Source organism: Rhinolophus sinicus, chromosome 2 (genome assembly GCF_057876585.1).
Source record: "Rhinolophus sinicus isolate RSI-liver-muscle chromosome 2, RSI-T2T, whole genome shotgun sequence".
NCBI classification, from domain to species: domain Eukaryota; kingdom Metazoa; phylum Chordata; class Mammalia; order Chiroptera; family Rhinolophidae; genus Rhinolophus; species Rhinolophus sinicus.
The window spans coordinates 50,827,125-50,854,931 of NC_142502.1; the positions used below are offsets into that span (position 1 = coordinate 50,827,125).

General features: G+C 32.0%; 1 long non-coding RNA gene across 1 annotated transcript; it reads left to right on the forward strand.

The window, feature by feature from the left end:
- On the forward strand, window positions 1–25,947 carry LOC148758780 (uncharacterized). The gene is made up of 3 exons (XR_016019736.1): window positions 1–68; window positions 23,959–24,061; window positions 25,886–25,947. It is a non-coding gene; the product is annotated as an uncharacterized LOC148758780 (long non-coding RNA).
- Window positions 25,948–27,807: the final 1,860 nt, after the last annotated feature.

The window sequence follows — 27,807 nt, forward strand, 5'->3', positions numbered from 1 at the left end:
TTTAGAATTGAGTCACTCTTCTAAGGACCTAGATTTCCTGACTAAGAGACTGGAAGACATTTATATTGGTAAGTAATGCTATTTCCTCACATAAAAAAAAAAAAAAAAAGAAGTTGTAAAATGCAAACAACATAAGCCTGAATACCAATTCGGATTCTCACAAACTATCTATTTTGGACCATATTTTACTCTTTAACCTCTACTTTTCTCTACATTAACTTGCATCTTGTGATTTTTTAAACACAAAGTATGGATAATACAAAAATATATGCCTGCTTTAAACATGACTTAATTTAGGAGGATTTATCTTAATTTTTCTCTAATGATGTTTCATTATGTATTATAATAAATGTAACATTATGTAATTATCAGAATTTTAAATATGTATGGTTTATACATATCTGGGATTATACTTGGGATTATAAATTTAGATTTTATTGTACTTATTTTATAGTTCCTATTAATTGATGAAATATGTGCAGTTAGAAAACATGCGTTAGAAGTAATAGAACTCGTTCAAAGGGAAGCTTATATAAATATTATTTATGATCCCCAAAATCAAGAAATTAATGATTCTTTACCCAGTATCTCAATGTAAGAGTAATAAGCTTAGAAAAGTAACCAACTTGTTGGCCCTTGCAATTTCTTTTATATATAAAATATATTATATATATTATGTATATCATATTATGTATATTTAATTGAACTTTATTGGGGTGACTATCGTTATTAAAGTCACATAGATTTCAGGTGTACAATTCTATAATACGTCATCTATATATATTGCATTGACCCTTGCAATTTCTTGTGGCAGATCTTTATACTGTTTCCAGGTGGAACCCAACCAATTTGTCTCTAAACAGTACTGAGATAACAAGAAATCTATGTTTTACACATCTTTTGTCTCTGCTATGTCTATAATGAAGTATTTTGTAATGGAGGAACAGAAACAAGTAAAAGAAAAGTGAAGCATGCTTATTGCATCCAGTCATGAGCAAATTGCCCTTGAAAGATCCTTATTATCCCTTGGAATCAGAACATTGACTCTGGTAGCACATAACAAAGGGGGGTGTAAAACAGAACAAATGATTCAGTAGTGTTAGTTGTATCTCTTAAAATCAGAAGCTGGGATTCCACAGAAACAAACAGTTTTATCACAGTTCTAAAAGGAGTCCACTGGTATTCAAGTCCTCCATGCCAGTGTATGAGAGACTTTGTACAAGTCACTCTCCCTTTTGAAATCTGTTTTTTATCACTAAAGGAGAAATAAAAGTAAAGCTTTCACCTCAACGGAGGTTTTATAAGGATTAAAGGAAAGTGTATATTAAATTGCTTACAAATTATACTCTAAAAAGACAACTAATAAATATTAATATCAATTCCGTGTAAAATACTTTACAATTTATATGTGTTTAATAATTTCAATTTATGTCTTTTTTTTAAATTAAATTTATTGGGGTGACAATGGTTAATAAAATTACATAGATTTCAAATGTACATTTCTATAATACATTATCAGTATATCACATTGTGTGCTCACCACCCAGAGTCAGTTCTCCTTCCATCACCACATATTTGACCTCCTTTTCCCTTTTCTACCATCCCCCCTCCCCTCTTACCCTCTGGTACCCACTAAACTGTTGTCTGTGTCTACTAGTTTTTGTTTCTTTGTTTGTCTTGTTTCTTTGTTGTTTTCATATACATACAGCCAACAGATATATGAAAAAATGTTCAACTTCACTACATATTAGGGAAATGCAAATCAAAACCACAATGAGCTATCGCCTCACCCCAGTCAGAATGGCTATCATCAACAAGACAAATAATAACAAGTGTTGGAGAGCCTGTGGAGAAAAAGGACCCCTCATGCACTGTTGGTAGGAATGTAAATTTGTATCTTTTTTCAAATACGTTCTCACATACATAGCGTTATGCAGTAGATTTTATTATTCACATGTTACATATGAAAAAACAAACTTAAAAGGATAACTGGTTTAATATAATACATGATGGAGATAGACCCAGCCTTAAAAATTAATATTGTCATTTAGTGCTGCATTTTTTCTCAATAGCATCATCACATTCTATAATGAGTTTTATTATAATGTTTTACTATAGCCTTGTTTAGAAAGGTTATGGAAAAAATAAATTGCACACACGTGACTGGGGAAATAATATTTACTGAGCTATAATGCATGAGTCATTTACATATTTTATAATATTCAATGTCTCTAAAAGTTCTGAGTCCATGTTTTAAAAACTACATATTTTAAAGATAAAATTACCATGAGAATATTTAAAGTACTGTCCTAAGTCACACAGCTAGTTACACTGGAGAACGGGAATGCAAAATGAATTTGGACTATAAAAGAATTAGCACTTTTGCCTGCATAAATGTCCTCCATAAATTCTACAATCTCTGGCAGGTTGAAAGTGGTGTTTTTGATTTTTTGTTTTGTTTTGTTTTTGCTTTTGTTTTTCAGTCCTTGGGAATTCACTTAACACTGAGCTCCATGTTCTTACTACTCTTCCCGCTTCTCAGGGTATATTTTTGTTTGCTTGATTTGACATAAATGAGGTTAAAAAAGCACTTTTGTAAACTATGAAGTATATAATTATATTATGTGACAGATATTTGTTGGAAACACAAATATTACTCATGGAATATTATCAGAAAAAGTTAACCTGCTTTTATTTTCAACTCTGTATTTATCATGCTGTTTTCATGTGAATTATACATTTCATATGATTCAGTAAAGACTTATTTTTTATTGAAATATATTTGACATATAACATTGTGTAAGTGTAAGGTGTACAACCTCTTAATTTGATACATTTATATACGATAGTATAATTGTCATTGTAGCATAGCTAGCCCCTCATCATATGACATAATGATTCATTTTTTTGCGGTGAGAATAAATAAGATCTAGTCTCTAGCATGTTTGAAATTTATAATATAACATTATTATCTATAATTACTATATTGTGCATTAGCTACCTAGGACTTAATTATCTACTAGTTGCAAGTTTTTACCTCCATGCCAAACAACATCTCTCCTATTCCCCTACACGCCATCCCCTGGTTACCACCATTTTATTCTCTATTCTTATGAGTTCAGCTTTTTTTCAGATTTCATGTATAAGTGACTTATTGAAGCACATTTAAGTTTAGCTGGTTCTTTATAAAATGACATTTCTGCATAATTTTCTTTTAAAAAGAAAAATTACATATAACTAATGTAACTTTCCTCAAATGTTTTAATTTTATTTTTATGACAGAATCAATTCACACTTGAATATGAGCATGTTGTGAACTACTATTATAATTACCAACAATTAAATGAAATTCAATTATATTCGATATAATTAAATTAAATATACCTATTATAGTTTTGACTATATGATGTCAGACAATTAAGTTCGCGAACTCATCCTAGATAAAGTGCTACATACCTCATTGCTGAATATCACTACAGTCACCTTCGAAGTATTCCCCTTGGGAAGCTATACACCAATGCCAGTACCTGGTCCACCCTTCACAGCAATTTTGGAACTCTTTTTCTGGAATGGCCATCAGAGCTATCATCGTATTATCCTTGATGTCCTGAAGGTCATCAAAATGTCTTCCTTTCAATATTTCCTTTATCTTCAGGTAAAGAAAGAAGTCATTGGGGGCCAGATCAGGTGAATAGAGAGGGTGTTCCAGTACAGTTATTTGTTTACTGGCTAAAAACTCCTTCACAGACTCACAGACAGTGCCTTATGAGCTGCTGCATTGTTGTGATGCAAGAGTCATGAATTTTTGGCGAAAAGTTAAGGTCGTCTAACTTTTTCATGCATCCTTTTCAGCACCTCCAAATAGTAAACTTGGTTAACTGTCTGTCCAGTTGGTACAAATTCATAATGAATAATCCCTCTGATATCAAAAAAGTTTAGCAACATCATTGCAACAAGTTTGCGAACTTAAATGTCAGGCCTGGTAAAACAAAGGAAAGCAACTGTATTTATTTCCAAAAAGAAAGGCAAATAAATTATTTTACAAACTTTTTAACTAGTTTTACATAAAAGGATGAGTTTAGACTTCTTTGCTTAATATAATATAATTTTAATCTTATGCCCATCTATCCAACTATTATTATCCAGCTATCCAACTATTATTTAAAACTTTGAATGCTGGTAAATAGTAGGTAGGTTAATAAATTCTGGGCTTTAAACATCTGGCATCTAAATGGCAAAATAAAATGTCGTATTGTGGTTAATCAAAATTAATTGATGTTAAACAAATCATGCTTATCTATAGCAATTTCTTAATAAATGTAAGCCTGAAAATGACTAAGACCAATGCATTTTAAATTGCAGAATTATTTTCAGAGGTACAACTATTTCCCTTCAAGTCCAAACTATCACAGATCCTATAAGTTAAGTTAGATAGCAGTTAAATTTGATAACATTACACATTTTGGAATGCACTTAAATGATTTGGTTATACATTTTATTCATATATCAAATCCAAAAGTAACTTGGATAATGTTTTCCATTCCCAATAGTCAACAATTTCAGCATTTAGTTCAAATTATTCCTTCAACTGAAAACGCCTGCACATGCTCACACGTGCAAACTCTTTTAGCAATAGCAGGATTTGGATCTCATTGGAGATTAGGTTTCAACATAAGACTGGTGGTGTGGGTGGCAGGAGTGGGGGGAGGAACACACTGATTTAGTCTGTAGCAACCACTCTTTCAATAATAAGAAACATATTTCATATTTACTCTCTTTTAGGAACCCTTCAGAGAGCTTCGCATTTAATCCTTAAAGTAACCCTTTGCAGTTGTCACTTTATTCCCATTTACAGAACATGGGGATTTACAGCAATTAGCTAACTTGGTTAATGCTATGAAAACCTCTAGATATTTGAGCTGGTATTCAAACCAAGCACTCTTACCCGAATGATTCTGATATTGCTTTTCTAGCAGAAGTTTCTCAGCTTCTGAAATGGGCGCAAAAATTTTAGAGAAAAAAAAAACACAAAAAACAGTTCAAAAGAGAAAATAAGACTCTCAATATTATTTTCTAATATCATAACCAACTTGGTTCTTTTTTTTTTTTACAGTTTTTTAAAAATTAAATTTATTGAGGTGACCACTTTGGTTCTTATATACATTTTTAGCATCTTAAGAAATCACTTAGAGATCATAAGCATAATTTACTTTTAAATGATCTATTTAAATTCCCATGGTACTCTACTCTTTTTTAGGACAAAATCTACAAAAGTTGGCCTTGAGGGTATATTGTGACAGGAGAGTGTTAAAATATAATATGAAGCTAAATATTTTTTTACAGCAAGATGTTCCACCTGTAGCTATATTCCAAGAAAATAACTGTATTAAGACAGCTCATTGAGATCTTTAGGTAGGCTACAGGGACATTTAAATGTAACGAGCACATACCATGCACTGTACAAATATAAACCTCATTTGCATTTTTCACACCAAAAAAGCTTTTCGAGAGAAATATATAGAAAGTGTTAAATGGAGCAAAAGAACATTTGTATAAAAATGACATTCACTCGACAGAAGGATCTCAGTTTTTAAGATGACACCTTTCCTCCAAACGTTATTATTCCTCCCACAATTATTATGTTGGGATAGAGGCAAAGTTTTTGCCAAGTCTTATTTGATCTTGCAAACTGATTCCAAAGCCACTAAGCCATGACAAGAACAGAAAGACTCATCCCTTTATTGCTTTAAAAAAAAAAAAAAAAAAAAAGGCCAAAGAATTGGAGAAATTGGAGCAAATCCTTATTTCCAGAATCTTACAACTGCCTTTGCCCTGAAGATATGACTGGCACAGTCAGCAAGGGCAGTGGTTCAGTCGTACAAGATAACTGAAGCTCTCAGCTGCACATGCTTCTCTGGTTTACAACAGTACTCTTAGTGATTGTTAGAGCGTAAGTTAAAGCAAAAGAGCAAACAGAATGCAGGTAACAGGAGCCAGACTTCAAATTGAATAATATATCTTTAATTTGTCAATTAGTGAACTAAAATAACTGTCAGATACACTCTTATCCCAACTCAGATAAAGTTGGCCTCTAACAAAATGTCCAGGCCATCTCAAATACTCAAATTTGTAAATCAATTTTTGTAATGCTGTTCTATTTGGTTATCTTTTTTTTTTTTGCCAAGGATAGAATTGTGAAGTAACATATATATATATATATATATATATATTTATATATATATGTTTTATATATGTTATATATGTATGTATGTATGTATGTATGTATAACGTGTGTGTGTGTCTGTGTGTGTGTGTGTGTGTGTGTGTGTGTATTCATGTTAGGAAAAATGCAAGAACCCAGAAATAGTTTTATAGTTCATCGCTTTGTGTAATTTAAACAAGTTGTTAAGTTCCAGTTGAAATAGTTTTAAGTTAAAACAATAATTTAGGGATTATATAGAAAGAGTTTCTTCTTTATTAAAATTATGTATATTGCAAAGTAATTCAATAAAACACCGTTTTTAATAAGAAAAATGTTGCAAAGAACTGGTTTGATTATTTCTTTACTTTTTTCTTTTCACCAAAATATGGAGCTTAAGTATTTTAAAAAGATATTGACTGCTCCCCCGACAGCAAGTCCTTTTCTATTTTAATGGTTTGATTTTCATTCAGCATGTTGCTTGCTATACATTTCCTTAACAAAATGAAGTTGTAAAGGGCCAGATCAAACACTCTTACATGAGAGACTTTTAACTTCTGATTTTAAAATATATAGTAAATCAGCATACAATTATAGTTAGTTATTCATCCCCATTCTCTTTTCTCAGTCTCTTTTTATGTCATTTTTACACAGTGAAAAGACATGTTATAGAATCATGAACAGTCGGAAAGACTGTAACGTCAATGAGGGCAATCTCACAGACATTGCAGCCTGCCTTCAAACAACTTGTCTGAGTTATTCACCCAACTCTGCTGGAGCACTTTCAGTGAGAAAAAGGGTGGAAGGAGGTGGTGGCTCATTTTAATCTGGCCATACGAAATCACACGATCTTCCCCCATAGACTGGATCCTCCTTCGGTTTCCATTTCTCAATGAATGGCACCACCATCTATCCAGTTAGAAAAGCTACGAAGTAGAAATCATTCTTGTTATGCCCATATCCCGCGCCTCCCAAACCACTGTGACTTCGGTTCCTTCCACGTCTCTTTCGCTGTACTCCTACATCCTAGTCAAACTACTGTACTTTCTGGCCTGGGCTACTACTCGTATATAAACCTACTGATCACTCCATATCAGCTTACGCATACTTATGATGAATCCTTCACTGACTCTTTACAAAATACACCAAATTATGTGACCATAATACCTATAATTGCTTCCCATTTCTCATAAGACAAAATAACGTCCTGTAGATAGTCCACAAGCCTGGAACCATCTGGACCTGCCTAGTTTCATCTATACCACATGCACTTCCCCACGCCCCATAGCCTCTTAAAGTCTCTCATATCACCCATGCCCCTTCAAGACACAGGGATTTTTAAGTGAAACTTGACCCATTAAATGCATATTTTACAAATGAGGATAACAGTAATTTTTCAGGTTTTACAGCAAGGATACTCCTCAATTCCTTTCAAGAGGTTTATATTACCATTCAATATAGTTGGCCTTTGGCCATCTTCAGAACAGTTGGGCCACAGTAAATAGGGTTGCCTTTGTCCTGCCACCTCCCCGACCTTGGCAGTATATGCTTTCCCTCCCCTCTTCCCTCATCCTTTAAGTCCCAGTGTCTGTTAGTCAAGGAAGCCATCTAATACTGTTACTCTCCCAAGGGTGATCCTCCATAGCACTGTGTATTTTCTTCATAGCATTTGTTACAACTACATTCATTTATAATATTTTCTCAATTAGTCTTCTTCCCGATCAGAAAATGTGCTCCATAAAGGTAAGAATGGTGTATATTTTTACTCACTAATATTTCTGTAAATATGACACCTAGTAAACTTTAAGCATTTGTTAAATTAGTGAGTAAATATGCTAATGCATAAATAATATAAACTAATATACAATGTAAATTTATAATTTTCCCTTTCTAGGAAATATGTGGATTTTTAGCCATACTTGATTAGACAATTTTCCCTATTTCTAATCATGTCAGTTTCAATCATTCTCATCTCTGATTCCTGTTTTATTCTTATTCTTGGAAAGGATATATATATATATATATATATATATATATATATATATATATCATTTGAAATAGTTTTAAGTTACAAAAAATAATTTAGGGGTTTTATAGAAAGAGTTTCTTCTTTATTAAAATTATGCATATTGCAAAGTCGTTTAATAAAACACTATTTTTCATAAGAACACCATTTCAAATATATATATATATATATATATATAAATATATATACAGTATTCATATAGTACAAGGTCTGACAATTAAGTTTACAAACGTTGCAATGATGTTGCTAACCTTTTTCAGTATCAGAGGGATTATTCATTATGAATTTGTACCAACTGGACAAACAGTTAACTGAGTTTACTATTTTGAAGTGCTGAAAAGGCTGTGTGAAAAAGTTAGACCACCTGAACTTTGCACCAACAATTCATGGCTCTTGCATCACGAGAATGCATCAGCTCACATGGCAGGGAGTCTGTGAGGCAGTGTTTAGCCAGTGAACAAATAACTGCATTGGAACACCCTCCCTATTTACCTGATCTGGCCCCCAATGGCTTCTTTCTCTACCTGAAGATAAAGGAAATGTTGAAAGGAAGACATTTTGATGACATTCAGGACATCAAGGGTAACATGATGACAGCTCTGATGGTCATTCAAGAAAGAGTTCCAAAATTGCTTTGAAGGGTGAACTAGGCACTGGCATCAGTGCATAGCTTCCCAAGGGGAATACATCGACGGTGACTGTTGTGATATTCAGCAATGAGGTATGTAGCACTTTTTCTAGGATGAGTTCGCAAACTTAATTTTCAGACCTCGTGTGGTATATATTATTTATTTATTTATTTATTTATTTATTTATTTATTTATTTATTTTAAATTAATTTATTATAATGTAAATTACTGTATATGTGGGGACAGAGCCCCAGAAAGTAGTTTCCAGGCTCTCGGCCTTACATAGACAGGTGCTGGCTCAGGTAGTAAATGGCCATCAACTATGATTGGATGGCCATCAGCTGTGGCTAGTTGGCCGTCAGCTGTAACCAGTGAGCCATTGGCCACTAATATAACTGCTGTGGCTACGCTAGCAGAAAAGATGGGGGCTAGCAAGAAGATGGTGGCTGGGCTGGCAAGCGCGGATTGCAGCTAGCAAGTGAGGTTGGTTGACAGAGACAAGTGGATGGCGGGTTGCGGATAGTGTGGCTCCTGCCTCCTGTGTCTCCAACCCAGCCACCAGCGAGAGTATAGTGGTATGACTCCCCTATCTATGGCTCCGTGGGTGTTCCTTTTTGGCCTCACCATGTCCTGCGTTCTTGTGCAGGGAGCGGAAGCAGAGACCCCGCATGACACCCCCGCATGACAGTATACTTATCATGTATTTATTATAATAATTTATATATATATGACTATGTTTTAGAGCAATTTTAGGTTTACAGCAAAATTAAGAGGAGGACATAGGGATTTTCTATATACATTCTATCCCCATACATGATTTCAAATTTTGGTAATTATAAATACAACTTCTAAAAATATCAATGTGTATGTTTCTGTGTGCACATGTTTTCAACTCCTTAGGGTCAATAGCAAGGAATTTTGTAAGAAACCACCAAACTGTCTGTCAAACTGGATGTACTATTTTGCATTCATATACTTGCTAGCATTTGGTGTTCACATTGTTCAGATTTAGGTCATTCTAATAGGCATGTAGTGGTATTGCATTGCTTCTTCAGTTTTCATTTATCTAATGGAATAGATGTGGATCTTCTTTTCATATGTTTATTTGTCATCAGCAGATGTTCTTTGGTGTCAGTTGAGGTCATTGGTTCATTTTTAAACATTTGTTTGTTTTATTATTGAGTTTTAAACTTTTTTGTATATATGGATAATAGTCCATACAGGATATGTCTTTTGGAAAAATTTTCTCCCAGTCTATGATTTGTCTTCTCATTCTCTTTATATTGCTTTTCACATTTAATTTTAATGAAGTGGAATGTACCTTTGGTGGTGTATCTAAAATCTTATTGCCGTATCAAGGTCATGCAGATTTTCTTCTATTATCTTCTAGGAGTTTTATTGTTTTACATTTAGGTCTGTGATTCATTTTGAGTTAACTTTTTCTTTGAAGGGTATAAAGTCTCTGTCTAGATTCTCTGTCTCTGTCTCTCTCTCTGTCTCTCTCTGTCTCTCTCTCTGTCTCTCTCTGTCTCTCTCTCTGTCTGTCTCTGTCTCTGTCTGTCTCTCTCTCTGTCTCTGTCTCTCTCTCTCTCTCTCTCTCTCTCTCTCTCTCTCTCTCTCTCTCAGATGTCCAGTTGTTCCAGCACCATATGTTGAAAAGATTAGCTTTGCTCCATTGTATTTCCTTTGCTCCTTTGTCAAAGATTAGTTGGCTATATTTATATTGGTGCATTTCTGAGCTACATATTCTGTTCAATTTGTCTATTCTTTTTACAATACTATCCTGTTTTCATTGCTGTGTCTCTATAGTAAGTCTTAAAGTTGGATATTGTTAGTTCTCCACCTTTGTTCTTCTGCTATAATGTTGTGTTGGTTATTATATTTTTTATCAGGATTCACTATTCATCTCAGAGAAACATTTTCTATCAATAAATGTAGACGTGTACCTTAGAAAAACTTTACGCCAGACTGAGCTGAAAAATAATTTCACCACTTTTTAATGTTATATAAAAATGGGACTTCTTAAGCACAAGATGCCCCTACAATGCACCATCTGCTCTGTGAATTATGTTCCCTTGGTCAGTTGCCTCTCTCATTGTAGTCATTTTACTTAAAAATATTTTATTTCATATTGCAGTAACTATTTAAATAGGATATCCTCGCTGGGTAGAATGTTATAATATTACTTACATATACCTAGTAAATTCCCTCCTCTATGAAAACAGATCAGTATCTAAGAAGTTGGAATCCAATAACACATATCTAATTAATAATAATTTACTGTTTCCCCAGCCCGGTTGAGTCTCCATAAGAACATTAATCAAACATTAAACCTTGGTTCAGGAAATAATAAAATCTGTCATATGTTTCTAGTGTGTGGTTTGCAGTTTCTGGCATATTTATGATTGCATTTCTGTGAACAGGGTCTTATAGCCAACCTATTATTCCCTCTAAAGTATGGGGATAATCCTCTTTCTATCTCAACTTCTCTTCAAATCAAAATATCTAAAAATAATTTAAAAATTTGCAATTGCTATCAATTCCTAATAAAAATATTAAATTAAAAATTACCAAGAATTTGATAATTCACTAATTTCTCCCCCTTTAAACTGCCTGTTTTTGTTTTTCTAACCATTTCATATTCATCAAATCAAGTTAATCTTTGACACTAAAAAATGAACTAAGGACATACGTAGTGTTATATAGTAGCGATCCCAGAGAGTCATCTCCCCATCTAATTAAGGTGATATAACCATAATGGAATGCATGTCAATAGCATCATCAGCTAAGTCTAAACAATTGAATTTCATAATAGTAAGTGCTTACGGAGTTGAAAGAATGCAAAGACTGTAATATGATCACATGAAAAATATCAGGGAAGCGGAGAGGCCATTTCAGGAAGTAGATACAATGTGATTAGTTATATGAAACAGGGAAGACAAGGAAAACGGGATAAACTACTTTAATTGAAAGATATGTTTTGATTTAAGGGTTAGTTTAGTCTTTCATTCATTTATTCAGATAAGTCAATTAAATACTAAATATATTAACCAAGTTCTGACAATTTGCCTAGGACTGAGTAAAGTTAAGTCCAATTACTCTGAAAGTCAGGTAACAGAGGAGTTGAGCTCTATGATCACCCAACTCAGTACTGCTGCATGTAAATGCAATTGCTTTGTGCATATTGGTGTTATGCATGAAAATTCATTAATTTTTAGAATCCTAAAACATTTTCTGTAGAATCTTTGATTCCTGGGTAGAATATTATATCACTTGCAAATAATGAAAAAATTATTTCTTTTCTACCAATCTTTGTAAGTATATATTTATTTATAGTTACACAGAACCTTGACTTTCATTTGAAAAGAAATGATGATATGGGACATAATTTCCTTGGCCCTTTTGGAAAAAACAAAACAAAACAAAACAAAACAAACAAACAAACAAACAAAAACACCTTTTCATTAGAAGTAACATACACTCATGGGAAAATGCATAGATAATAGGTTACAGCCTGATGACATCTCACAAATTGAACCCACGTTCAATTTGGTACAAAGTACCCTGATGAAGCAATAGTACATTACCAACACCCCGAATTCCCTTCTGTGCATTTCTCTGATTCTACATCAGAAAAGGTAGTCACATTTCTGATTTATAACAGATTGATTTATTTTGCCTATTTTTGAATTGTGAGTAAATAAAATCCTAACAGGTGTAATCCTCATTTTTTGATTATTTTAGCTAACAATTTCAGCTATAAATTTTGGTTTTAAGTTTAAATTCCAATTATAGATGTTATATATGTGGGTTTGCATTAAAAAGTATAAATGGAGAATTTTTACCTTTTAATTACATTCCTTATTCAACAAAGTTGAAGATGGGCATGTATCACCTCAGTTTCTATCCCTGGATTAGGTTGTTTTTGTTTCTTGGTTTTTTTCTCCCTGGTTTACTCTTTGGAGAGAATACAAGTCTCAAGAGAAGACAGATGTTTGGGCTCTATGTGAAACATCTAATCCTACATCCTATCTCACTTTGTTTCCTGGAGAAGTACCTACTCACAATTTTGTAGTTTACCATGAGGAAAAAGTGCTATTTTTGCACTTTCCTGGATATTTCTCTTTCCCCCCAGATCTGAAGTTTATTAAAACCCACTATTTAAAAAGACAACTGCTTGCTCCACTGCTCTTCTATGCTCATGGATTTGGACTGTGTTGTTGCTGCTTATGATGCAAAACAATTTCCATTACTTTTTTGCTAACACAGTCATCTGTTAAAGTATTTTAATCTATTTTGCCAGTAACTTAGCGTCTTTCCAATATATTTTTGTTTTCAATATCTTCTGTCTATAGTGCCCTCCATTGCCGCTGGTCTGAACAGTTAAAATAATACTCAGAGATAGTAATAAAAATATTTAATTCCCTAGAGAGCTCTTTTTGAGAAATTCAACTTGATAACTAGGCATCTAGACAACTACATATTATTGTTTTTTTTTTCCATTCTCCTATCTTTCTATTAGTCAGTATGTCTCTAAGTGTCTTTTTATTTTCTTTCTTAGGAATGTCTAAGAAGGCCTTAGTAGTCATTGTTTGGCCACTTAAAAACATATGGTTTCATTTTCTTTATCAATGTCTAGGAAAACATCAATAGAATTCTCAGATTATTTGCAAGTTTTTCCATAACTTTCATTAACATTCTTATACTTGATTATGTCAATTGCCTGAAATCATATTGCTTGGTGAGATGGCTGGTGGAACCAATCATGTCGAATTACAACTTTTCTCTCTCTGGGAAGATGTCTTAAATTTTATAGAGGTGGTATTGCAAAGTTTATTTAAAATTAAACTTTCCTTAAAAATGACTTAAGGTGGCTATAAATTATGATTAAAGTTAATCACTTTTCAATTAAGGCAGCACAGTGGCTTTACTTTTAGGATTAAAAAAATACCATCATTGTTTATCAGGGTGTCAGATTGATAGATTGGACAGGAGCTTCAGGCCTTGATGGAATTTAGTTATCTTTATGCCCTAAATTATCACACAAATTGGTGGAAAATTTGCACAGTGAGTTTATAGAGTTTACAAAAGATTCACAAGTTCCCTATGCCTAATTCATTCTCAAGATTATGCTAATTTAGTGGAATTAGGATGATTATCTCATTCTTGGTTTTAATTTTACTTTATTTTGTTTTTATGCATGGCTATGGGCCATATTTGAATTCTGGAAAGCTAAGTGTTCATATAAGTTTATCTGTTTTTTTACACTATAATCTATGTTCTACCTTTGTTTATTTTTATAGTTCTTTCTTCAAGAATACATTAATTAAAGGTTGTATATAAGGTGTGAATCCTTTATGTTGGTATCCTACTGCTTTCTCCTTATACTCAGTCCCTCAAACATGGTACTAATTATAATGCCTAGAAATCAATCTAGTTATATAACCTGATGACTTCCACATATTTGTATTTAATGAGCTCTCACATGCACTCTCATTCTATGTAACCTATACAGATGTTTTTGGGTAATATCTGATCAGTGCTTAAACATCAAGTCAATTGATTTCAATCCATACCCACACTCTTACAAAATTTATGATTTCTCCAGATCGTCTCATCTTTTATTTCTATTGTCTTAGAATAAATCATTTTTAGTAATTTTTGCTTTTGGTCATCTTTCTATGACTCCTTTAAGATCTATTAATTTACTTTTTGAAAGTTTCTATATACTATCCATTTAGATTTTCGCTATAAACAGTAGCAGAGCTTCCTCATTTTTTACTTGATTTATTTCTATATCATCTGACACCTTTCTGTTTTATTTAAAAAAGGCAAAGATTATTATATACTCTTTAATACTTTGAATTATAAGTTCTACCACTCCTTGCATAATTCTCTGATTAGGCTTTCTGGTGCATTCGTGTCAGTCACTTCATCAAAAATATACTTCACTATTACTTTTAATCTAAATTCAAATTTAACAGGCATTGTTTATATTAGGTTGGTGCAGAAGTAATTGTGGCTTAAAAGGTTAAAAATAATTGCAAAAACCACAATTACTTTTGCACCAACCTAATAATAATACACCTAGTACTATATGTGATTTATTAAAACTTTAATTGTTTAAACGCTCATATTGCAACATACAAATGTATACTAAAAATACCTTGTATTTAAAACATTAAATAAGTCATGTACAATAAAACTATCTCTTTTCTATGGTATATCTTCTTTTCATACAAACAATTTTCCCTTATCTGTCTTCCCAAAACCTTTATACTTATCTCCTCTCTTGTGTTCATCATCTTTCATAATGGGCAGCTGTTTATGTGTTTGCATTATACAAGACTGTTATTGCCTCAAAGGCAAAGACCATGCCTTATTCATCTTTAATTCCCTAGCATCTAATACAGTACCTAGTAGATAGGATGTGTTTGGTAATTGCTTGTGAATTGAATTGAAATTGGTTTGCAAGTGTTCCCAACATTAAAAAGCCAATAACACAGCTCTCAAATGATTCTAATAATTGGAACTGAATGTGTTATATATTTTTCCTTAGATTGTCATCTATTATAACATAAATAATGACTTCCAAAATGTTTTAACAGGTATTTGAATAGTTCCTGTCATTGTAACTTTAATTCGTAATAATCAGACATATTTTGTATGACTTTTGCATAAACAAAAATAAAGGAACTATGAAAATTACTATTTATTGCTATATTACATTATTTTAAGTATTGACATAATATTACATTACATTTCTAATTGCTTTTGATAAAAGGAATATGAATTGTCTACTCTAAGATATTTTTAGGAAATATTATCCTCAATATGTTTTTTTCTTTTTCTACAATTAAAGGACAGAGTTTAAGAGATGGAATGAGCCCTCAAGTAATCAGGGGTGATTAATAAGAACATGTTTATGGCTAACAACTTAGCAGATTTTAACAAATTTGTATGATTAATAAAGAAAATAATTAAAACTTTTTTTAAAGGCTTATGAAAGACTAAATTATAGATGATAGGTTATTTTGCAATTCAAAGAAGTTTTAATAAAATAAAAACTACTTTTCTAAATGAGGTAAAATACAAACAGGCATTTGGTCAAATGTTAAGGGTAACTGACTACTTAAAGCATTAGTTCAATATTCATTAAAAATGTTGGATTCGTTTCTGAAATCTCTCTCTCTCTCTCTCTCTCTCTCTCTCTCTCTCTCTCTCTCTCTCAATAAATTCTTAACGTACAACAAAAATTTAGCACAATAGTTTGCTCTCCTAAATTTCCCTACGACAGTAGAGAAGAGCCATTTCTTTCTTATTGTTTCTAAAAACTAATGGGAAGAAACTTGTTAAAATATACTTCAGTTGATTAAAGATTATACTCTACTGACAGTCACTGATTCCAAGCATGTTTCTGTCTTACTGCTGCCATCTGTGCCTGTCCTTGAATCTGTTATTCACTATTTCCCTCTACGGTTCCATGAGCTAAGTATGTACCTCTGAACAGATGTGGTAATAGAGCAATTGACTGGGACAGAGATACACTAGACTTAAGGGTATAAAATTACCCCGCTTGGGGGAGGAGAGGGGATACAATTTGCATTAGTCCAGGAAATGATCCTCCTGAAGTTCCCCATGTGTAATCTGCGTACTCAAGCAGGTGCTTCAGGCTTTACTGGGCTGTACTATAGCTCCAGCTGAGTTCAGGTGAGTGAAGAATTTAAATTATTATTTGGACATGGAGCTTCTATGTTTACATTAGAAGAGAGTCAAAGATAGTTTCTATGCTTATTAGTCAATTAGTCATATTTGTCTTTTTGTCTTAAAATATGTAATGCCTGCTTTAAAATCAAAGAATACTTTCCATCAACAGTCTATGAGTAGTTAAGCAATATATTGCCTGAGTTTTATTTCCATCGGAGGTATCTATTCACTTATATATTACATGTTATTTCCCAGGCAATTTCTAGTACGCTTTATCTTACACTTACTTTGTAATGTCTACACCAATGAGTGAATTGCTTGCCTTCCTGAGCCTTTTCGGTTTAAATAATAAAAGCAGGCCTCAGGATTTCTTTGGTATGCGTGAGGTTTGACTGATACAGCCCAAACAGAGGCAGAGAAAGCTATTAGTCTTCCTCCCAAGTTCCCAGATGGGTTCTGTGATAAGGTGCATTTTGCACAAAGAATCATGTCTGTTCCATTAACATCACTTCAGATATCTCCCCCAGATGGTAATGATGTGCTTCAGTAGTGGAAGATGAGAAGAACAAGCTATTTTCTTATACTTCCTGGTCAGAAGGGAAGAAATGGGTTTCTATTTCTAATAGTGAGGTTGAAGCAGAACTAGCCATAGCATAGCTGTAAGTACTCCTAAGATCTAAGGAGAGAACACATCCTGCTAATTTAGGTGGTGAGGCTCATGTGCTCTATTTAGGGACATTGCAGGGGTGATAATCATTTGTACACTAGACCGTGAAGAAGGAAAGCATTAATACGTGCGATATCTATTCAAAGGTTAATCTTTCTGATCATTTACCTTACTCTGCTGTGTAGCCTTCAGAAACTGAAGCTTCTTTTATCACCTGAGAAAATAGGCAACAGAACAGTGAAGTAGGCTCAGAAAGGTCAAATAAAAATTTAGGGTACCACAGAATTAGGTCTTAAATCTTAGCTTCTAGGTCACTGAATGTGTAAAAACCGTAGAGACATCTAAGGGTGACGTAGGGGTTGTTAGAAAGTCATGGTAGCCTGTCTGAAGCAATCAAAAATGTGAATTACCTTCCACAACCACAGGGACAATAACTGTATGAGATTTTTGTATTAGCAGAAATATCATTTATTCTATGAATTTCCTAGGTGAATAAATGGATAGAATATTGAATATACTAGCATACTCACACCCTTCTAGACTTGCTGAAAAACAAAACAAAATATATATAAACAAACAAACTATATATATATGCAAGTTAGTATGGAGGTTCCTCTACTGTATTTTTCACTCTTTGGTTTACTTTGCAATTTGTTGATCATTTCTCATAGCTTTAATACTAGATAAAAGGGAATATTTCATTAATAACCTGTCTCCTCATATTTCAATTTATTCTGTGGACTATTTCTTGACTCTTCATATATTTTCTTTTTTTTTTTTTTTTACTGAACGTCTTCTAACCTGGCTTGGAGTTATTTTACTCAGTTGCCTTATATACTTATATACTTAGACATAGGAAAGAGGATTTGTTTAGCACCTGTATTTTAAAAGATTCCAGATATCAGAAAACTAAGAGGTATGATCAAAAGATACGGTGAATGTCTAAAAATAAAAAAAAATAAAAATTATTACAGTAAAAGACATTTTGTCATTAATCCCCTTCAAAATACTCTCCCTCACTTTGAACACACTTATCTCATCGTTCTCACCACTTTCTGAAGCAGTTCTGGAAGTCCTCTTTTGGGTCTTTACTTCATCCTCCATCATGTCAACACTTTGTGTCACACATTACTTCTGGTACACAGCAATTTCTGTCAAATAAAAACATCACGGTGTGTCCTTATCTACCTTATTCACCAGATCTTCCACCGGGCAATTCCTGGCTCTTCCCCAAAGTCAAAATGACCGTGAAAGGTAAACATTTTGAATCGATTCAGGACGTCGAGATAGCCATGACAGCACAACTAAAGACACTCATGATAGAGGACTTCCAGAACTGCTTCAGAAAGTGACAAGAATGATGGGATAAGCATGATTGAAGCGAGGGGGAGTATTTTGAGGAATGTGTCTTTTACTCTAATAATTTATTTATTTATTTAAACTTTCACAGTATTTTTTTATTATACCTTGTGTGTGTGTGCACGTGTGTGTGTGTGTGTGTGTGTGTGTGTGTGTAAACAAATAGAACTAATGGACAAATAGTACTGCTGCCACTTGGGATGTGGCACTTAATAGTGGCATAGCATGACATGAAACCTAAATACCTACCTTCATGAGGTGACTAAAAAAGTCATCTAGACATCTCTAGCCCTGTGCTTTTAAAACAAATAAATGACTATTGTGCTCTATTGTTAAACAAGTTTGTGTGGTGCTATTACCAGACATTGTAGACTGATACTAGTTACAAGCATGGGGAAGATTAAAAGAATAGGGGAGCTTAATTGTGTCCAACCCTGCATCTTAGATATGTATGCAATAGATTATTGCATGATTAAGCTATTGATGTATAATTTTCTAACAAAAAAAAACATCAATTTTATTAATCCTCTTATTGTTGTCAATTCAGGTTTTAAAAGAGTTCCTGAATTAATATTGAAAATACATGTTAGCAGCAGAGAAATAATTGTTTATATTAAATGTTACTCTTAAAATTTGAATCTAGGTAGGTTTAGAAATAAAATATGTGAAGTATGTTCATTCATTACATTATTTATTACACTAACAACTGAGAGAATGTTAAATATTAGAATTGTTAATATTTTCATAGAAACATAATATTTCAATAACTTTTCAAGTATTTGCATAAAATACATTATTTTAACTAATCTAGATTTGCAACTTATTCACTAATTATGACTTGCTCTTTGCCTTTTAATTGTATTGAAATTTATAAATATGTAAAATGTTTGAATTTAGTTTTTGTCATTTATAGTAATTTACATTTAATTAAGTTTTTTACATTTTGCACATTTCAGTGCAATTTTGTCTTTTAGATCTGCACTACTCAATATTATAACCACTATCCACATTCTAAGACTTAAAAAGTGAAGCATGCAATTTTCTTTTCACTAAACAACTTTATTATTTTGGTAGAAATTACATTTTGCCTTAACCATTGTATTGCATAATATATTATTGTTATATTGTTATGCATATGTCAGGAGTATGTGTAGTTTCTAGCACTATACATAAACACTAATCTAATAAGTATCAACAGATTAATTCAGTTTAAAAAATTTATTCTACATACCAATATACCATTAAATGTTATTTTAAAAATATTTTATGCAGAAAATATGGGTTACAATGATACTTAATAAATCATATTTGATCACTAAATTAAAATATATTAATGCTAATGTAATAACATTTTTCTAATTAAGATAATTTTTAAATTGAAAATTGGGTGAAGATACAGATGTTAGCACTGTAACTAGAACATTAAAGAAGACAGTAGCAAAGAGTACTATAAATATATGACAAAAACTGCAGAAATCACAACTATACCATATCTGGACACTCTAAATACAGCCCACGTTATTAATAGCTATATTTATGGTTACAAATGGAAGTTTTGGATAGAGTTGAGAATTGCACTGAAATGTCTATCATGTCTAATAGTTTAGGACCCTAATAGAAAAAGTGTTCATTTTAGGTTCATTTAAATTCTAAACTTTTGTTCATTATTGTTAGTCTACTTTGCATCTAATAATTTGTTTTTAAATGTTTTCTATTGTATATATCTTGTGTTAAATTTTCTAATCACTGGGTTTTGGTCTATTTGCAAAACATGTGGAGTGACAAATCTTAATATTCTTAAAGGTCATTTTCTAGAAGACTTTTGGATATTTTCTAATTTCTTTAACTTGCTCTTAAATTCCAAAGACAAAATTCATAATTTTTAAAGAATATTGTCATTTAATATTAAGGTGGTATGGAGCAATATAAATATGATGGGAATGAAATTTATAATCATATACAGAGGCTCTGGCACTACCTAATCTCTCATCCTCGAACAACAAATCTGAGTCTTCTTTAAAATCTATTGTTATTTATTCATCATTAGCTCAAAGGCTATCCCAGAATAAATTTCACATATATTTAGACAATTGAATAATAAAATATTAAATTGTATAAATCAATAATAAATGTCCATAATTATGTATCCCATAAAAATAATTAAAGTAATTAATAAAATGTATGGGATAGAATTTTGAAGAAGTTATGATGGATAGATACCAAAGGACTGAATTATTAATATTATGTAATCATCCTGTTAATAGTGTTTTATGATAAACATTTTATTTATATAGAATTCAATGAGTTATAAATGTCAGCATGCATCATAGTTGCTTATTCTCTCATATACTTTCTAAAGTGTCATATACATTTAAAATATCAATTTTAAGTTATGATATATTTTTATCATTGTGTTTTACAAGCAGTTCTATATTTGTAATACATTTTCTGAGTCATATTCAATACATATTGAAAACAATTTGTGTAAAGATACTAAGCGTCTGTTCTTTTACTACAAAGTTAAATAATTGTAGAATTTAACATTTTTATTTTGCATTTAATTTAGGATTGTTTTAAATACATCAATTTATTTTTCAAACATAAAAAATACCAAAATTATGTAGGGTATTACCTTAGGAAATGTTTTGTTTGAGGTTCTATTTCCTGTGAATATTATTATTATTGAAAGAAATAGTACCAATAATTAATTATATGAAAATAAGGAATACTGCTCATATAAGTTCTACAAAACTATTTTAATATTTTTCTATATGATTACAAGATTTGTAACTAAATAGATTATATAGACATGCATATATTATATTGAAGAAAACCAGTGTAATATATAGATACTTAATCAAAATGGATTATTATTTGAAAGTAATAATTATATTATCTTCAACTCTATGCATTAGATCAATTATAATCCCTAAGGAACTTCACAATCATTGTTTTCCAAATGTATTTTGTACCATGGGAGAAGTACCTACTCAGAATTTTGTAGTTCACCATGAGGGAAAAGTGCTCATTTTGCGCTTTCTGAAAATGTAAACTGAATTATGTTGAAGAAGACATAAAATTGTGTCATCTACATGTAAATTGGTTTTGGAACCTGAGGGAGGGATGAGTTTTGTATATATTATGTTAAAATTGTATCATAGGGTTAGATTTTATTAAGTACAATAAAAACAACATGATTTCTTTGCAGAAACTAATAGAACTAAAGAAGATAATTAATTACAGAAACTCTTTAATTCCTTCACAATAGTTATAAAAATAGTAAAAAGTGTAATGTTTATCAAACATTAAAGTATAGTCTCCTCACCTAATGAAGCTTTTAACTCTCTAGCTATTACATAAATGAAGGTTTTACAATTGAACTATACATTTAAGTACTTTCAAACCTGAAACAGCTAATGAAACAAGATTGTTTTTACAGCTCTTTTTTCTAATCAGAAAGGGCATTGCCATTGATGATTCCTTTAAAAGGTCTCAAATTTATAAGTCTTTAGAATGATAACTGTAAAAGCTTCTGAAAATAGAAGCAGCTCACTAATTTCTTTGAAATTAAAAGAAAAATATATTTACTTGAAAGTATATTTTAGCTACAATACTTCAAATATATTGTCCTTGAATTGTGAAGACAATACACTCTACAAATATTTGTCATTGGGCCAAGATTTGTGGATGGATTTATATTTTAGAATATCAACAAATTGATGTCATGACTATGGTTTTAAAGTCAGTTTGCTTCATATTAAGCACCTCATTAATAGTGATGAAGGCATCACATGGTAGTTAAAATACGCATAAGCACATACCTAATTAAAATGTTTGCTATAAATTATTTATTTGTAACTAGAGAGGTAAATAGTTAATTAATAATTTAAGTGTATAACTATGAAAACTTGGAGATTATGTAGTTTAATATTTTCTTATTCATAAATTAGGAAACTCAGACTAAAATCTGCTAAAATTGTACACAGGGTTATGTAGCAAGTTAGTGATAGGGCTGGGATTACAACTTCGAACTTACAACATAGTGAACCATATCCTGCTGCTGAAATGGCCAACTGTCCACCAAAATTTCTGTTCCCTTTCCATAGTATTGAGATGCTATGGAGAAGGAGCTACCTGCTACCTAGTCACTCACATGATCCCAATGTGGCTATTTGACGAGTTCTAGCAATGCAGTTAGAGCTACTATGAATTACTATAATCTATGTTATTTCCCGGTCAAGAGCTTTAAAAACTAGGTATGTCTTTAATATCCCCCTTGCACCAACTGGATACAGACAACAATGATCCCCTAATGGATGGCAAAATCAAAGATTAGCTCTCTGAATCATCGTGGGGAGGAAAACTGCCTTCTACCTTGTTATTTTGAGTGAGAAATAAACTTTTATTGTTAAACTGCTGAAATTGTGGGGCTTATTTGATAATGTAGTAAATACAACACTTTTAACATGTGGAATAAGAAATTTAAATAGAATCAACTCTACTAGCTTTAATTATTTTAAATTTTAATTTATTGATATGCTTATCTTAAAAATACAGTTTTGATGGATTTTTAACTAATCTATTTTTTAATTATCTTTGCATTTTTCCTTTAATTTGTATACCATTTGGGGCTTATTGTTCTGTTTTCTGACTTTTAATCATCATAGCTGTATGTTGAAATATTCATAAAATATCACATGTAAGGAAAACATAAAAATTAATTTATAAAATGTAATTATAAACAGATAAAATATTATCTCCATTAAATCTGTTAAACTTGGTACAATTTTGATGTTAAAATATTAAAAGTCAATACTGGTATGTCTAATGACTTATCTAACAATCATTTTTAGTTATTGTACTGAGATAAGACAGGATTTGATTATCAGATCAAATTAACATATATCCATAACCTTACACACCATCAAGCTTTAATAATTGCAGCTATATAAGCAATTAAGAATCAGAAGTGAAGCAAGAAGAGATCTGGGATATTGAAGAAGCTTGCAGGTCTTTCTTTCCCATATTGGACATGTGCTCTTTGGCCCAGAAGAAAATATAAGGTCTTTAACTGAATTTTTTGCGATCGCCTTATATAGAAGATGTATTTTAGTTTATGAAAAATGTCTAATTCATTCCCATGATTCTTATTTGCATTATATACTCTGGAGAGTCATACACATAAATCAATAGATCCTAAGACTGTCTACCATAAACAATACTAAATGAGGGACATCCTGATAAGGGTACTCTATAAATATGAGTTATTTTAAAAGACAAAATCAACATACTTATCAGGTGGTGTACTTATTAGTATGTTTATAGGGAGACTACCCCTACTTACCTGCCTTTTCCCCCACTTCTTGTCCAGGAATTTCTAGAAGTATGAAGAAATGAATAATAGTCCAGCTATTTTAACTTAATTCACCTGTTCCGTGACTTCAGTGAATATCATCTTGCTACATCTTACTCAGGTATAATTTTTATAATTTCTCTACCACATTTTCTCCAATTTCTCATATAAAAAGGATAAAAAAACAAATAACCCCATGATGACTATTTGAAATTTCCAAGGGGGGTATACATTCCATCTAAAAATTATGTTAGTTGTGATATCTCTTCATTTATTCCTTGATATTCTCTTTTCAGCTATACCATTAATTTTCCTCCATCATCCAGATTTATTTCAACGTTTTAATATGTGCTAACGATGACATTTAAATATAGTGAGTTCTCACTTAGTGTCATTGGTAGCTTCTGTGATTTTAACCAATTTTACCATATGATAATTAACATAAATAAGAATTAAGTTTCTATGGCATTTCATCAATATTGTAAGGAAATTGCATTATGAAACAATGTTAGTCGAGGACCTGCTGTAGATATAATTTTTGCAATATATTCACTATTGGTGTCCATGGATTTTTATATCAATTAGAATCATTATTCAGTTTTCCAAAATATTTCTCATCTTGGGAATCGTCAATTATAAAAAGTTTGTTTTTATTTAATTTTCTCAATAATCTCGTAAACCTTTGTTACACTTTTTAATGCAGTATTAAAAGTACTGAGGTAGTAACTAGCATAACATATACATCAGTTAAAATCACAGTGTTATTCTTTCATAACAGAAGGAAAATGATTTTCCATTTTACCATATAATTGTGGTGTCCTGTGTGCTTAATAAGGGTTATTATTTAGTAAATTTTAGGTACTATCTGGTTTGTGAATGTATCCAGCTATCCAGATATGATAGTATCAGTTTTTACAGACACTTGTAGGTATCAGATATACCGCAGCACATAGATAACTCTATATGGTAGTGTTCCTTTATCTCTCCAATCCCAATCAATTGCTACACAGTGAGAATAAATTCTTTTTTCAGCCCTCATACCTAAGACATTAGAGAACAATGGAAAATACCACATTGTTCAGTTATACACTACCACAGTAGTTCCCACAGTCATTTCTTTGGCTTGATTCTCTAGCATACTTAACCACTAGCCTTTAATAACATAGATTTCATAGTGATTAGATAGCTAATAGTCTACTGGGAAAGGATTAAAGCCTGCTAAAAAGCATCAGTAATGGGATTGGTATTACATTACAGTCATTATTCAGTGGGCCATTTAATTGGATCTTTGATGCATCTTCAGCTGTATCACTGTCCTGGAATTCAGTTTCATCAAGTATCCCTATTTGGGTTAAAATAATGATGATGATTTGGGTCATAATGATAAGCTTCCAGAAACTTTATTTCCACCTGATTCAATACCGTAAATTCAGATACTAATATCTCCAAATAATATTTGGCATGGTAGAGATGATGCTGATTAAGCCAACCCATATTTGTCACTGAGCATTGATGAAATTGATGCTGTTTAGGAAAATGTTCTATATTCAAAAACATCATGGTCCCCATGATGGCCAATTGGACCACAAATACAGCTCTTTGGGGGCAAACCATAAGTTTCTCATAAATATACTTTACCTATACCTGAAGTGGATCTGTCTGTATTTCCATGCCACCAAGTCACACTTAAATTGATCTGACTTGATGTTATTATAATTGTTTTCAGTTTACTCTGTTCTTAAATGAACTTCATTCCAATGATGAAAGATGGCATAATTTGAGCAGTGAAGTGAATAGCAGTTGTGTTAGATTATAACCCGAAAAATAGAATAAATATTTATGTGTCCATAATAGAAATAAATGATTGAAAAAATGAGGGAGAAGAAACAAATCTATTTTTCATAAAAAAATTCCCTCCAAATTATATGTATATTTATTTCTCCAGGATGCTTCCTCTCCCGTTGAGGATATGGTGGACTTTGTGACTTGCTTCCATAGAAAAGATAGGCTCCAAAAATCTTTTTCTTTAAAGGGTAGATAGTAAATATTTTAGGCTTTGCAGGCCAGAGATTTCTGTAGGGCCTACTCTGCTGTTGTAAAAATATGTGAAAGCAGCCATAATATATAATACATAAATTAATGGGTATGATGATGTTCCACTAAAACTTTATGTACAAAAGTCAGTAGAAAGCCTGATTTGGCCAGTGGGCCATTGTTTTTTGACCTTTGGAATAGATATTATGTAGATATTATGTACTCCCTGGAAGGATGCAATGAGATGGGTACTTCACCTTTGTGGTATTCATCCCAGAAAACTGGAACTTATGTCTAATTACTAAAAATGATAAACTCAGACAAATCCAAGGTATAAATTTAAACTGTTATAAGTTTAAACCTGTCAAGGTCATGAATAACAAAGCAAGACTCATAAACACACCTGTTAAAGTTCCCTGTCAAAATAGTTCTTTATATACCAGCTTAAATAAATATATAATTATGAAGATTGTAATTTATAATGCAAAATGCTTGAGTAGCCATTGAATTTTAAGAAGATTTTAAAAAGACAGAATCAGATCTATTTTCCCAACACTTGGGGTGGAGGTAAGGCCTTTTGCAATGATATGGGCCAAATAATATTAGGTTAGTGTGTAAAACTTTCTGTGATCACATTTTGGACACTCTAAATGGCCCAAAGTTGAAAACGCCATGGTGCAATGGTCCAAATACTTGTGTCCTTCCAAAATTCATGTTGAAACTTAACCTATAAGAAGATAATACTAGGAAGTGGGGCCTGTGAATGTGATTAGGTCATAAGGGCAGAGCCCTCATGAATGGGAATAGTGCCCTTATAAAAGCTGCCTGAGAAAATTCCCTTGTCAGTTCCACCATCTGAAGACACAACAAAAATTTGCCATCTGTAAATCAAGCAGTAAGCTCTCACCAGACATCAAATCTACCCAAGCCTTGGTCTTGGGGTCCTCGAACTCCAGAAAACTACAAGAAGTAACTTTTTGTTGTCTATTATCTATCCATTTTCTGTTATTTTATTTTTTTTTAAATTTTTTAAATAGCACCCTGAATGGATTAAAACACATGGTTATAGATAAAAGTAATAGGTAATGTATTAATAGGATTTGGAAACTGTAAAGAATCATCTAAGATATAGCATGATTACCTTGATGCATAATCGGTAAGGCTATTATGTGCAAATGGGAGGCTGGGCATTTTCCATCCTCATGTAGCATGTCAACTGAGTTTGCATTTTGCCAGGTTTAAATGGATATGCTAAAGAAAGCCTTGGAAATTTTCCAAGTCTTAACCTGTAGTAAACCTTAAGCAATATAAAATTTTTAGATAGCAACCAAAGATCGCTGCTTTGATTAAGGATAGTTGAAGAGAACACATTGATTTCCATTAGCTCCCTTTTTAATATCCCTGGCAGGCTGAGCCTCTAGTCAGATTATTTATAGAGACTGATAAACCATCAGCAATTCAACAAGGTAGTTTTCTAGATCACCTCAGCCATTTCTGATATGGTAAGAACTATGCAGGAATTGGAATAAGCCAAAGATATTTGGTAGAAGATAATGGTAATGCTTTCTTTTCAATTTTTAATTTACAGTTCAGTCAGGCAAAACTTGTTTTAAGGAATAGTATTCAATATTGAACGTATTTCTACAAGGATATTGAATTAACCTGCATACTGTCTTTATCTAGTTCCTTGGGAGTTAGACTTGATAACTTTTAAAATGGTATTGTAATAGCTATGTATGATGTCAGAGGGGTAGTAGACTTGGGGAGGGGGTTTATAACTTTGTGAAGGGTGTAAATGTCTAATCATTATGTTGTTTTGTACACCTGAACTTA